The 13,043-nt window shown below is 39.7% G+C and overlaps 1 protein-coding gene across 2 annotated transcripts in view; it reads right to left on the bottom strand.

Annotated features, from left to right (window-relative positions):
- Window positions 1–11,657, bottom strand: part of AKAP6 (A-kinase anchoring protein 6) — a 461,709-nt gene extending 450,052 nt beyond the window's left edge. For both annotated transcript variants that reach the window (XM_059373059.1, XM_059373058.1), the window contains exon 1: window positions 11,507–11,657. The gene's annotated coding sequence lies outside the window, so the exon portion shown is untranslated. The remainder of the gene's footprint in view (window positions 1–11,506) is intronic.
- Between the last annotated feature and the right edge of the window lie 1,386 nt (window positions 11,658–13,043).

Genomic DNA, 13,043 nt, shown 5'->3' with positions numbered 1-13,043 from the left:
AATGACTGAGTGGGAAGCATGTAGCGGGCATCATTCTGAGAATCATGGACATTCTCAGCAAGCCTGTAAGGCAGGTGTCAGCACTTGTATTTTACAAACAAAGAAATTGAAACTCAGCAAAATTGCACAACTTGCCCAAGGAACATTCTAATAGAAAAGTAGAATCCCAGATCGGTCTTTCACCAAAATCCCTGTCTGCTCTTTGCACTATTTCACTTACTCATTTAAGGACTAACTTTGGCTACTGAATTTAAAAATAGTAAAGATTTATACTGCTATGATAGTTAACAAATTAATGGGTTGAACCACATGAAACTTTCAGTGTTTGGCCATTTCTGACTTACAAAAATGGAAATCCCATACGATTTGATCTTATAAAAGCAAAACAATGGTATTTTTTATGAATGTCTGGCACAGCAGTGCGACTTTCTAAAAAGATTCCACATCCGGTAGGAGGGGTAGAGGAGAACCAAACATTTCACTCAACTCAGTAACAGAAAATACATGTTACGGCTAACAAGAGAAAGAACAAATATAAAATACATGGATTTGCAAGATAAGGAAACTGTCAAAAAGTGGGTTGTAAAAGACAATAATTTGCTGGTGTAAGTGAAAACTTATGCATTGACCACAGGTTAACCATCAAGACTACTGTGAAACACAAGCTAATGAAACACACAAGTCTGAAATTTAAATAGTGTATAAATTATGTTTTCACCTACATAAGGGCACTAAGCAAATTTAAAATATTCTATGGAGGGATGCCTGGGTGGCTCAGTTGTTAAGTGTCTGCCTTCACTCAGGTCATGATACCAGGGTCCTGGGATGCAGTCCCACATCGGGCTCCCTGCTGAGCAGGGAGCCTGCTTCTTCCTCTGCCTGCTATTCTCCCTGCTTGTGCTTGCACTCTTGTTCTCTCTCTCTCTCGCTCGCTCTCTCTGACAAATAAGTAAATAAAATCTTTAAAAAATATATTCTATGGAACACTGTTTTGGAAAAATCACATGACTGAACAATTGCAAGGTCTGGAGAACCCTGTCACTGAGGCATAAAATATTAGAGCTAAAAGGGGAAAAAAAATCACTTAAATTTAATCCTTTTGTTTTATTGTATGGGAAACTAATGTTTAGGAAGATTATCTCAGCAGAAACTAAAACTCAGGCTCCTTATTTCCAGTCCAGGGCTCTTAAAAATACGTCAGAATAAGATTCTATTTGAACACAATAATATGCTTGTATATTTCAACTGGCCACGGTATATTTCAACTGGCCACGGCATGTGTTGCAGATTAAAGAAAATTTTCATGAGGCATAATTTTTATCCTGTAGCTTGATGAGGTTGCTAAAGTAAACATATTCAATATGTTTCATAACCATAAAATAAAAACACTATGAGTTTTAAATTTTAACAGCATTACATTTTCTTATTCAGCCTGTTATTATTATGGTACAACCAGAACACAGCCTTCTCCCAGGATGCTTTTCTAATTACTTTTGGATATTGTGTTGCCTTTTTACAGAGAAAGGCATTCTAAAAATAGGATGTTGTCAAAATGGTTTGAATTTCAAGAAAAAAAAAATCTCACACCTGCTCTCTGAGAAATACTCGGTTCAAAAGCATGACATTTAGACTATGTCTTCAGTACAAGATTCAGCTATAGATATCCACTGCTAAAAGACAGTTTGCTTCTACTTCAACATAAATGGCAGAAATCAGCTATCTTAATTATTCCCTTCATTTATGAGGCTGTATGTTCTGGCCAAACAACTGTATTGTTATGTGCCTGTGCTTTGCTTTAGTTCTCAGTAGAGCATTTTAAATAGCAAAAGGGAAGAACTGACTTCTATGGCTTATCATTCCCCCATCTGGTCTTTTCCCTGGAGATTCTTTCAATATCCATCAATCCATCAGTCTGAGATTTATAGCTAAGGATCGATGGTTTAAAAGAGAGTAAATAACTGTTTCTGAAGGAGACTTGAGTTCACTAAAGAGAGATAGAAGGGAAGAAAAAACCACCAATAGAAGAATCAATGCATCTTTCAAATGACTTATAAAACCCCAGGCCCCTTGTAGAAACTCTGTAAATACAGAGGAGGAGCCCATCAGAGTTGCCTAGGCAGTATCTGTGCTTTCAATGGAGAATTCAGAATAATTGGATGGTGGCTGGGGCGCCTGGATGGCTCAATGGGTTAAGCTTCTGCCTTCGGCTCAGGTTATGATCTCAGGGTCCTAGGATTGAGCCCTGCATCGGGGCTCTCTGCTCAGCAGGGAGCCTGCTTCCCCCTTCTCTCTCTCTCTGCCTGCCTCTCTGCCTACTTGTGATCTCTCTCTCTGTGTCAAATAAATAAATAAAATCTTAAAAAAAGAAGAAGAAGAAGAAGAAGAAGAATTGGATGGTACATGATGGCCTAACCATCAGCCACAGGGCTTCTTGGCATGCTATCTAGAATAGTAAGAATTACTCAAGGATGTTTAGAACCTTGAAAAGCATCACTGCAAAAGAGAATTTATTTACTACTTATTGAAAATAATCATATTGCCTCCCTCATAGAGTTATGCAGACACATTCATTATTTTTTTTTTTAAGATTTTATTTATGAGAGTGAGAGAAAGAGCACAAATGGAGAAGGGAGCAGAGGGAGAAGACGACTCCCCACTGAGCAGGGAGCCCAACGTGGAGCTCTATCCCAGAACCCTGCAATCAAGACCCAAGCCAAAAGCAGCCACTTAACTGACTGAGCCACATAGGCACCCCAGATTTATTCATTCTTGCAACAAATATTTATTGAGCCCTTGCCATATGTCAAGCAATATTCTAGGTACTAAGGAAACATCAATGAACAAAACACAAAAATCTCTGCCCTCATGCAACTTGCTTTATACTAAGGGAAGATAAGGAGAAATATGTTTGCAGATGGTGATAAGTGCTACAGAGAAAAAAGCAGGGAAAGAAAGTGAAATAATATATGTGCATAGCACAGTATAAGCATTTAAAGTATATTAAAGGGTTTCCTTTCCATTTATGAAAGCTCTGAAAATTATTTCCTTGGTTTTAGGATTAGAGTTGAGAACTTATATTTCTTGGAAGGATATTAATCTTATCCCACTACTTCTGAGAAGTGAAATAATAATAACTTGCACTTATCAAAGGCTTTGTGCCAATAACATTACATAAAAATACTTCATTTCACCCTATAAAATAGATATTCTCTCCATTTTACATATGGGGAAAATGACACTCTAGGAAACTCTAGATCATAGATCTAACAATTTTATATTAAAGCTAAGATTCAAAGGTAAATACACCTACCTCCAAAATCCATCCTCCTGGGCTCTGTCCTCATCTAGCAATTAGATTTAGGATGTCAGCAGATAGCATGATTCAAGAAGGGAGACCTGGCTATTGTTCCCATCCCTGCCCACCTCCCTACAACTAATCTGCACAGAGAATATCAGTCTATATACCCATGTGTAAATTATCGGAATTTAGGATTCCAAAACCCAAAATGGAAACCCTCATTTGGTATAAATTATTACAAAGAATCACTTTAAGTTTGATAATATGACATTTCCATCACCATCTGAAGTTCTAGATTACCTTTGAAAAGTACATTTTGTTTTCTCCTCAAGTTGGTTGATAGCACTCATTTTACTACTTGTTTAGCTTTTTAATCATATGTAATATTTACACAAGGATGGTGTTAAATCTAACACCTAAGAACCAGAGAAAAACAGCATACCAAAGATCATGATTTATGTCATTTTCTTAAGGAATAATAAAAAAAAAATGAAAATAAAATGTGGGCTTATTCACAAAAAGCCTAATAACATTAATCAGAGTGAAGAACAAAAGGAAAAATCTGCTAAGTAAAAACTAACATAGTGAAACATGTCTCTTCCTAAGCTGGTTATGTTACCTTTTTCTTGGTCCTCTGCCTCTTAGCCTAGTTTTCCTTTTCAGGTTAATTAGTCAAAATACAAATGTTTGCAAATCATGTTATCAATCATTCATTACTAAGTTAGAGAAAACCATATATCTTATTTCACTAGTTAAATCTCCCTCAGTTCTCGAAGCAATCATTAGTTCTCTGAGCCAGTTTTAGGGGCTGTTTTTATTTTTTGCCTTTATTTTCAAATCTGTCCTTTATCTTCAAGCAGCTGCTCCTGAGACAGGTTTTCCCCTTGAGTGTCCTAGAAGCTGTGCCACTCCTGGTAGAGGCTGAGGAAAGATGCATTGCTGTGGGAACTTGCTGTGCTGTCTCCCTTCTCACCAGCAGCCCCCCCCCTTCCTTATTTTCAGTTATTTTCAATAGAAAATGCAATGTTAGACTGAAACTAAAGAATGAATTTTTATGTGTTGCATAAACAATGAATCTTGGAATGCTGAAAAAATAAAACAAAATTTAAAAAAAAATAAAATAAAACTACATTTGCACACCTGTTTTGATTTTTGCGTATAGTCTTCTACAACATAAGGGTCTGCTATTTTGGCTGTTGCTAGTTGATGCCACACAGGCTGCCTGCAAGGATAGCTAGTACAAATTTTAAAGAGTCATCCCCTTTTACTTCACAGACAAAAAAAAAAAAAACAAAAAACAGGTTAAACTGAGTGCAATATTTGAATTAATTAGTAAAAGCTAAATGTGAGCAGATTAACTCACAGAGGGAAGTGCAGTGTCACTTGGTTGTAGGACTATTTTTATGCTAATGTGATGGGAATACACTATGGCAGGGGAGCTAGGTGCCTGGGGGGGGGGGGCTGCTGGTTGAGAGGATTATGGGGGTCCAGAACTATCCCAGAAGGTGACAGTGGTCACAGACAGACTCTATGAGCACTAAGAATTGAAAGAGCTGAGAGGAGTACAAAACAATGATTTTGAGTGGCTAAAGTAAGGACTTATTTAAGAAAAAACATTTAGGGAGGCTTGGGTGGCTCAGTAGGTTAAGCATCTATCTTCAGCTAGGGTCATGATCTCAGGGTCTTGGGCTAGAATCCCTCATGGGCTCTCTGCTCAGTAGGGAGTCTGCTTCTCTCTCCCACTGCCCCCCCCACTTGTGTGCATACACCACGCACCTGCTCTTCCTTCTCTCTCTCTTCCAAATAAATAAAATCTTAAAAAGAAAAAGAAAAAAACATTTAAATCAAGGAAATGAAGGAAAAGAAAAGGTGAGGGCAGCCTCAGACATGCCTGGAGCTCCATCTCAGTGTACCACCCACACAAGGGAAGAACTAGCCAGGACTGTCTGCAAGCAGAGCCCTGACACCTGGATGTTAAATCTATGACAAGCTGTCCAAGTAATAGACGTGTGCATGCCTTTGGTTGTCCTAATTTGTAAAGTGTTTGTTCCTTCAGCACACGATCTGATACAGGGTGGATAACTGACACATTTGTTGATAGCTGAATAGGGAAATGTCTAACACAGCTGGTTTTACAGTGTGTATGATGGTGGCCATGGATGCCATTAGGATTGTTACAGAGTACATGATAAGGCTGTGAGTTTGGGGCTTCATCCTTAGAGAAGACTCTAATGGCCCCTAATCCTCTAAGCAATGGCAAGAGCCCCTTGAATATCCGTCAAGTCCCGTTTACTCTCAACCAGCCAAAAAAAGAGTTATTTTTCCTGTGCAGCAAGTGCCATCCTTCATTCATATTAATTCTCTAACAATTCTCTGCACATCTGTAGATTAATACAGCCACTTCTCACTGCAACATGAAGGGTCAGAAGGCTTCACATACTATAAGGTTCAAGAGTCTATTACCAGCATCTCATTATTACAAATAGTGATGGTGGATCTAGACTTATAAACATTAGCATGGCGAGAGCTGCCTTGCTAGGGAAGGGTTCATTATAAATACTGATTGTAATTCCCTTTTTAATTAAAAAAAAAAATGTGAACTCTTCCTGCAGTAGTATAACCTCAAATTATGGGCCCCCAGTCTCCTGGAGAGAGAATATGAAAAAAGGATAGTGCTAAAAAATAAAAACCACTCAGGCAGCATAAAAATGTTGTTCAAATGAGAGTTAAACAAAGAAGTGATAAAAGTAATCAAGGAGTAAACAAAGGGCGGGAGAATAAATATAAACAATGAACCACGGGATGGTTAATTAGCTTGCTTTGCAAAAGATTTGATTTCTCCCCTGAAAGCAATGGTAATGACAAATAAGCCTGACCTACCAAATATCTTTACATATAATGTAATACGTCCCCCATTGCCTATAAAAGAAATGCCACTTAACTACCGTGCATGGCACTGAATTTACCATGGATGCCTCTAAGTTACAAGTTACAACATATGGGGTCTTTGCTCTGGGTTGTTTTGACAATGCTACTTTAGTTATTTTAAGCTCTCCAATTTTTGTTTGAATTCTTCTAGAGCAGAGGTCTCTAACTCACGTATCCACAGGGCTCAAGCAGTAGTAGCAGCTGAGGGTAAATGGATGGGACTGGTACACAGACCTTGATGAATTGGAGAATACTGCTATGTCAACTCTTGCCAAGTGAGCCACATTACATAATTCCTACAAAGAGAAGCTTGGAACTCAGATTTGTGTGTCAATTTTTTTATATCAAAATGGCCATACAGGACATACAAAGTTTGCAGTGTCCAGTGCAAACTGAAAACACAGAACCCCCTACTCAAAAATTAAGGGGGTACCGGGGTGGCTCCATTGGTTAAGCCTCTTGATTTTTGCTCAGGTCATGATCTCAGGATTCTGGGATCAAGCCCCTCTTCAGACTTCACGCTCAGAGGTGAGTCTGCTTGAAGATTCTCTCTCTAACAAATAAATAAATCTTTAAAAAATTATTAAGAATTTAAAGATGGGAGTGCCTGGATGGCTCAGTCAGTTGAGCCTCCAACTCTTTAGATTTTGGCTCAGGTCATGATCTTGGGGTTGTGGGACTGAGTCCCATATCAAGCTCTGCACTCAACAGGGAGTCTGCCTGAGATTCTCACTCTCCCTCTGCCCCTCCCCACCTATGTGCATGTAAGCTCTATCTCACTCTCTCTTGCTCTCTCTAAAATAATAAATAAATCTTTTTTTAAAAGATTTTTTTTAAAAAAAAGGATTTCAAGATGCGCTCTCCCCCTCCCCAAGAAAAGAAAGAAAGAAAGAAAAGAATTTCAAGATGGTGACAATAGAACTTTAAATCAACTGTGGACCCTTCTTAGCACAGGCCCTATGTACGCACAGGTTCCAAGCCCAGGAAGCCTGACCCAGCAGTATACAAAAGAAGCTGCAATGTTCTGCCCATGAATTATCCAGCTTAAGACCCTGTTCTAAAGATTCCACATTCTCTCCCCATTTCTTTTTGTGACTCAAAGCATCCAGTTTCAAGATGGCTAGAAGAGTTTGAAGCATAACCTCTTGCTGAAAAGCAGACAAAAACATTAGACCATACATGCATATGCACCTACCTATATAGATGTATAGAAATAATGGATTAATCTGTTAATAAGTGGAATGGAACTAAATAGAAAGAGTAGTATTACAGTATAAGAGTGAATAAATGATCCCACCATAAATTTACCCGTTCATCTGTCTTGTTTACTGCTATGCTCCCTGACATTGCCTGGTACATAGTAGATACTCAACAGTACTTGTTGGATTGAACTGAATCCATAGGATCAAAACAAATTATAATTCACTGATTCTAGGATTGGAAATAGGAGGAAATCAGACACATATAGCAGGTCTACCAACTTCCCTAACTTCCAATTAATAATCTAACTCATGTAGTCACTGTACCCAGTAACTCTACTGCCTTTCTATCAGTCTCTCATTTCTTTGGCTCACACAGACACAAGCTTGGGCCTCCTTGGAGGAAGCTGGGACAAAGGTTAACTTCTTCCCAGAACCTAGAAAAGGCTAATGAGCTCAGTGGAATGATATTTCTAAGTATTCACCATACCAGAATCAATATCAATGTGCTGTCAGTGTATACATTAGCCCCACAGTCAAACAAAGAACAGCCCTCAGAGCCCATAATGACACTGGGCGTGGAGAGCTGGGGATGGGCAAGATGATGCAGAGATGACTGTATCAGCTCTCCTCAAACACAAGGCTTCCAGGATGTTGCACAACCCCATTATTCTGGTACTTTGTCAGAGATAGGCAGCGTTTGGATTCAGCCACTAAGATACTCAGCAAAATAACTCTCTTTTGGTCTTCTTGACGCAAGAGATGGATTTGGAGTACACCTTCTGCCTGTGAGAGAAGTCACCTCTTCTATTCCTTGCCTGGTATTACCAGGGAATGAAAACATCTTCAAGTTGGCAGAGTACTATATATGCAGCTGATAAGACAGGTACAACAAACTTGATTCATTACTGACCTAGATAAGACCAACTTTTACTACAATTCCATAATGTTCACCCTCACTCATGTAGCATTTCCCATATGCAGACCCTGCTAGAAAGATGTGTCAAGCAAGGGTAGTGGCAATAGTTCCTGAGCATCAACACTGCATTACTTAAATCTCTAGGATCGGTAAAGGACCTCCCCAAAATTCAAGCTCTTTCCTGTAGTAAAATTGAACTTGGTGTCATAAATGGGATTTCATTCCACATGTGCAATGTGAACTTTGATTTTCCAATAGAATGAGAAGGGTGGGATGAGTTTGATAGAGTAAAGGTGACTCATTTATGTGGTATACACAGTTAAGATGTCATAAAACTAAGATGTCCGTGAGTAAGCATGTGGGCATCACAGTCAAATCACATCTGTTTGGAATTCTGACCCAGTCACTTATTAACTACATGGCCTTAGCCAAATTTGTTAACTTGGCTAAACTTGGTTTCTGCGAAACATGAATATCACCGAATCTTATAAAGTGAAATTATTATTCTGTATCTCACTGTGTCATTATAAGGGCCAACTAAGATATAAACAATGTTAGGTCCAGTGCCCGATACATAGTAAGAACTGAATAAATAACAGATGTGACTGTTATTTTGATTTCTATTTTCGTCACTCCCACAAATAACTAACTTCTTTGCAACTTTGTGATTCAGGGGGTTAAAAAAAAAAAGCCATAACCAAAAGCATGGAGGAGGTTAACTTCTTGTGAGGCATCCATGGTGGAAACTTGGCCACACTGTAAACATGGTCTTGATATCTTTCACTCATCACTATGAAACAATATTCTCTAAATTCTAGAAAGTTTCAGTGAAAAGCCACTAAATGCAGCTATAGAGCAATTTCTCCCTTCCTCCCATACACACACGCCCCATCCAACCCCTTGGGGATATATTAAAACTAAGGCAAGTGAAATAGCCCTAGCCAGTAAGTAATTAAGGCACACAGCTCATCAGAGAGCAGCACAGGCTGTGGCCCTTTGCAAAGAAACTGAGCATCAGGATGACAGCTCTCATTACTAGGGCTTTGTTCTCCTAGAGCAAAAAGAGCACAAAAGCATAAAGTTGGAGAACTGTAACTGCATTTTGAATACTTGCAGGGGTGGGGGGGGGTGTCACAGGTTCCTCTGAACAGAGAGGATATTCCACCAGACAACTGCATCAGCCCACACCCACCAGCGCCTTCCCCACCCTCAAAGCATGACTCCACTTTTTCTAACACTGCCCTTAAGGAATCTGGCTTCCGTGACTTCCAGTAATTGTAAAAATCACCCATGATGAAGCAGCTGAACACAGTGTTAGACAAAAGAAACAAAAATTAAGCAAATAGAAAACTCATTAAAATGCTGCCTTTGGTTATTTTTACTCCTAACAATTCATGTTACCAAACAAGTCTTTCTTCGTTGCTTTTCCTTGGAAGTAATACTTTAAAAGAATTCTAATGGGCACTGACTGGTTTTCTCCAGATTCATAATCCAACAACCAGATGCACTTTCCCTTCCCCCATCTCCATCTAGGACTCCTCCCTGTCACCTTAGAGCTTCTGACTTGGCTGCGTTCACACCCAGCAGTCCCGGCAAAGCTTTCTGTTCACATTATACAACAAAAAAGCAGCAATGAACAATTCATGCTCCTAAGTGCTTGCAATAAAACAGGTTGAGCTGACCTCTCCCATCCCAAATAGCTGCATGTCAGCCACATAAGCTTAAAGGACCGACAGTAGTAAGTATGTGATGTGTATAAACAAACTAATTAAAATCTAAGGTCTCTCATTGCGGCTAGTGCCTAATGGGACCAATATAATTGGGAAAAAAAAAAAAAAAAAGAATCACTCCAAGCTAGCTAGAGGTATTGCTTTTCCTGCCTCTAGGATACATCTCTTTTAGGCTCAATAAACAGCCTAAAAGAAGAAAAATTCGGAGGTTGCCATTCTTTCCTGTAAGACTTCTTAAATAAAAACTATCAACTCAGCAGCACTGAGCCAAAAGACCACTCCCTGATTCCAAGTGGACATATTGATCAACTGAACTGACATGTGCCTCCTCCTTTCTCTCTCTTAGTAGCAATCAGCTGCACCAGGAAAATCCATTTCATTTCCCAAAACAAAAGGCAACACACTGCTCCTTATCTGACACTGTCAGGCCACAGTTTTTAGAGGGGGGCATAAAAATACACACACACACACACACACACACACACACACAAAACAAAGATGCCTGAGAAATAGCTAAGAGTTGAAATGAACATGATACATGTTTATCTGGACTTTCAGGATTGAGTTGAGGTTATGACTAAGCCCAGAGATCTGTATTTGCCACAGTCACTGAGAACCCTGCTATTTATGTCTTACCAGATTCCGGCTAAAGTTAAGAGCAGCACCTCCGGCACTTCCAGAGGCTCTCATCGGCGTTACCCTTCACTGCAACTGCCGCAGAGAGCAGACTTGTTACAAGTCCACCTGCAAACAACTCCAGCTGTTTTAGAGACTAGCTAGAGATGGGAAAATATTAGGGTTTCAACTAACTATGAAGGATAGGGGTTGAAGGACTACCACATAAATCAAAAGGCTCAAGTAATTTCATTTGGTTTGGATCTTCGTGCTTTTCATAAATTCTGTGTTAAACATGCAAGTGATCCCCTTTCACATCAGGGGTATGTCAAATGCTTATTCAGCATTCATTCCTTGCCATGAAGAAAATGAAACCCAACCGAGGTAAATACTAAATCTCATACTGTAAATCACTAAATATTTCAAAAATCACAAGAGCAAATAGGGGACCAATTAGCTCTGTCCCATAAAAAAAGAAATCTGTATCTTTACAATGCTGAAATACTGTGAACTACTCGTTTTAGAGCCTATTGGGGATTTTGCAATCGAAAATTATCTTATGTTTATGAAAAATTCTATGAGAACACCAAAAATAACAGGCAGAGATGGAACAAGAATAATTCTACATATTATGATTCCTCTATGACTCTTAAAGGCCTTTGTCTTAACCCAGCAGCCTGAAAAACAGATTTAGGTAAAACAGCCTTCTTTCCCCAGTCCATTTTAAGCAGACAACATCCCCCCATCTCCGCCTTAGCAGACACCGACTAACCAACAAAACAGCCTTGCAATTAAGGCCCAGACGTTCAACACTCACCATCTCCTTCTCCCACCATCTCCTTTTGATGTTTACAGCACATCTGTAGGATGCAATACTAGGAGATGCCTTGTTTGACCTGCTGCATGATGCTGTGACATCAGTTCAGATGATGCAGCTCATTATGGGAAAGACTGCTGTTGCTATGGCAACTGGGATGTGCTAGGAATCCTTGCTGCATTTCCAGTGGAGCCTGAGACAATACGGAAGCCCTGTAAGAAACAGACGATATGCAAAATGCAGACCAAAGGAAGAGGATCCCTCATTGGACTAAAATCCATACATTTAAAAGGGATTTCCCTGAAGGCACACTGGGAAAAATAAAAATTACCTCCTACTTTGTTGTTACACATTTAGGAGAGAATAAGGTTGTGGGGGAGATAGAGATTTAGTACTGAGCAAATAAAAACAAATGCTCAGTGTTTCTCTGTTCGTCAACTGATCACTTCTTCCTCTCTGGACAGCATTATAATACCTTTTTAAAAGTTATTAAAAAGAATTTTTGTTCACTTGTCAAAAACCGGAAGTACAAAGCAGGGGGCAGAAAAGGAATTAAAAATGGAATATAAACAGCAAAGAAAGTGACTCTAACTCTAAAGTAAATAAGCATGAATTCTTAAAACATGGACAAACTCCCACCAATAAAGTCTGCCCTGATCATTTCCCCTGATGGATACCAACCCATAGGACCTTTCTAATGCAGCAGAGCCCCAGCTCTCACCTGAACATAGATGGGCATGTGTAAGGAAGATCTAGGGGGCACACCACACCACTTTCCATTTCCGGGGGCCCATCCCCTGGCCTGCAGAAAACCTCTCCTACTCACAGCCAAAATTCAAGTCTTTAAGGGAACCAAACCTTGTGGTCGGAACAAGTAACCAACCTGCTAGAACTTCTCAAGTCACTGACATTCCAAACATTGGTGCTCTGTTTTCCTCTCCTCCGGGCAGTAAGACACAGAAGGAAATTACTCAGGCCCCTCCCCCCACAAAAGCTGCAACTGTGTGAAAAGCCACATTTAAACAAGACACAGTGAGGTATTTTGTCAATGAATAAAAGAAAATTTGAATTTAAAGCAATTGCTCTTTCCTAGTCCTGTGCAGAAGTAAATATTACGTGGTGAGAAGGGTAGGGGAGGAGAGGTGGACAGAGCAGCCATTTCTTGCATACTCAATATTCTTAGACCATGGATTGAGACAGAATCAAGCTGAGCTCCATCCACTCTATCTTCAGATTCTGGGAAAAACAGCATTCTAAAAGCCCAAAATTGACAGGACAATACTGTTGTCCTCTCCAACTTGAGATTTTAAATGGCACCGTTCACTAACTGCACGCAGGACAAGGAGACAGAATGGCAAAAGGAATTCAGACAGTCCTTGATAAATAGGGGCGGATGAAATTGCCTGAAAGTTGCCAAGATCCTAGCAGGATGTACCACCAGCCGTTCACAAAGCAGCCCTGCCCTGGAAAGCCTAGCCCCCTTCCTATTTCACCTAGTGAGAACTTGGGAGACCAAGAGCAAGAGGTTGAAGCTGCC

The sequence above is a fragment of the Mustela nigripes genome, chromosome 13, assembly GCF_022355385.1.
Source record: "Mustela nigripes isolate SB6536 chromosome 13, MUSNIG.SB6536, whole genome shotgun sequence".
Lineage (NCBI taxonomy): Eukaryota > Metazoa > Chordata > Mammalia > Carnivora > Mustelidae > Mustela > Mustela nigripes.
This window is presented reverse-complemented; position numbering and strand designations above follow the sequence as displayed.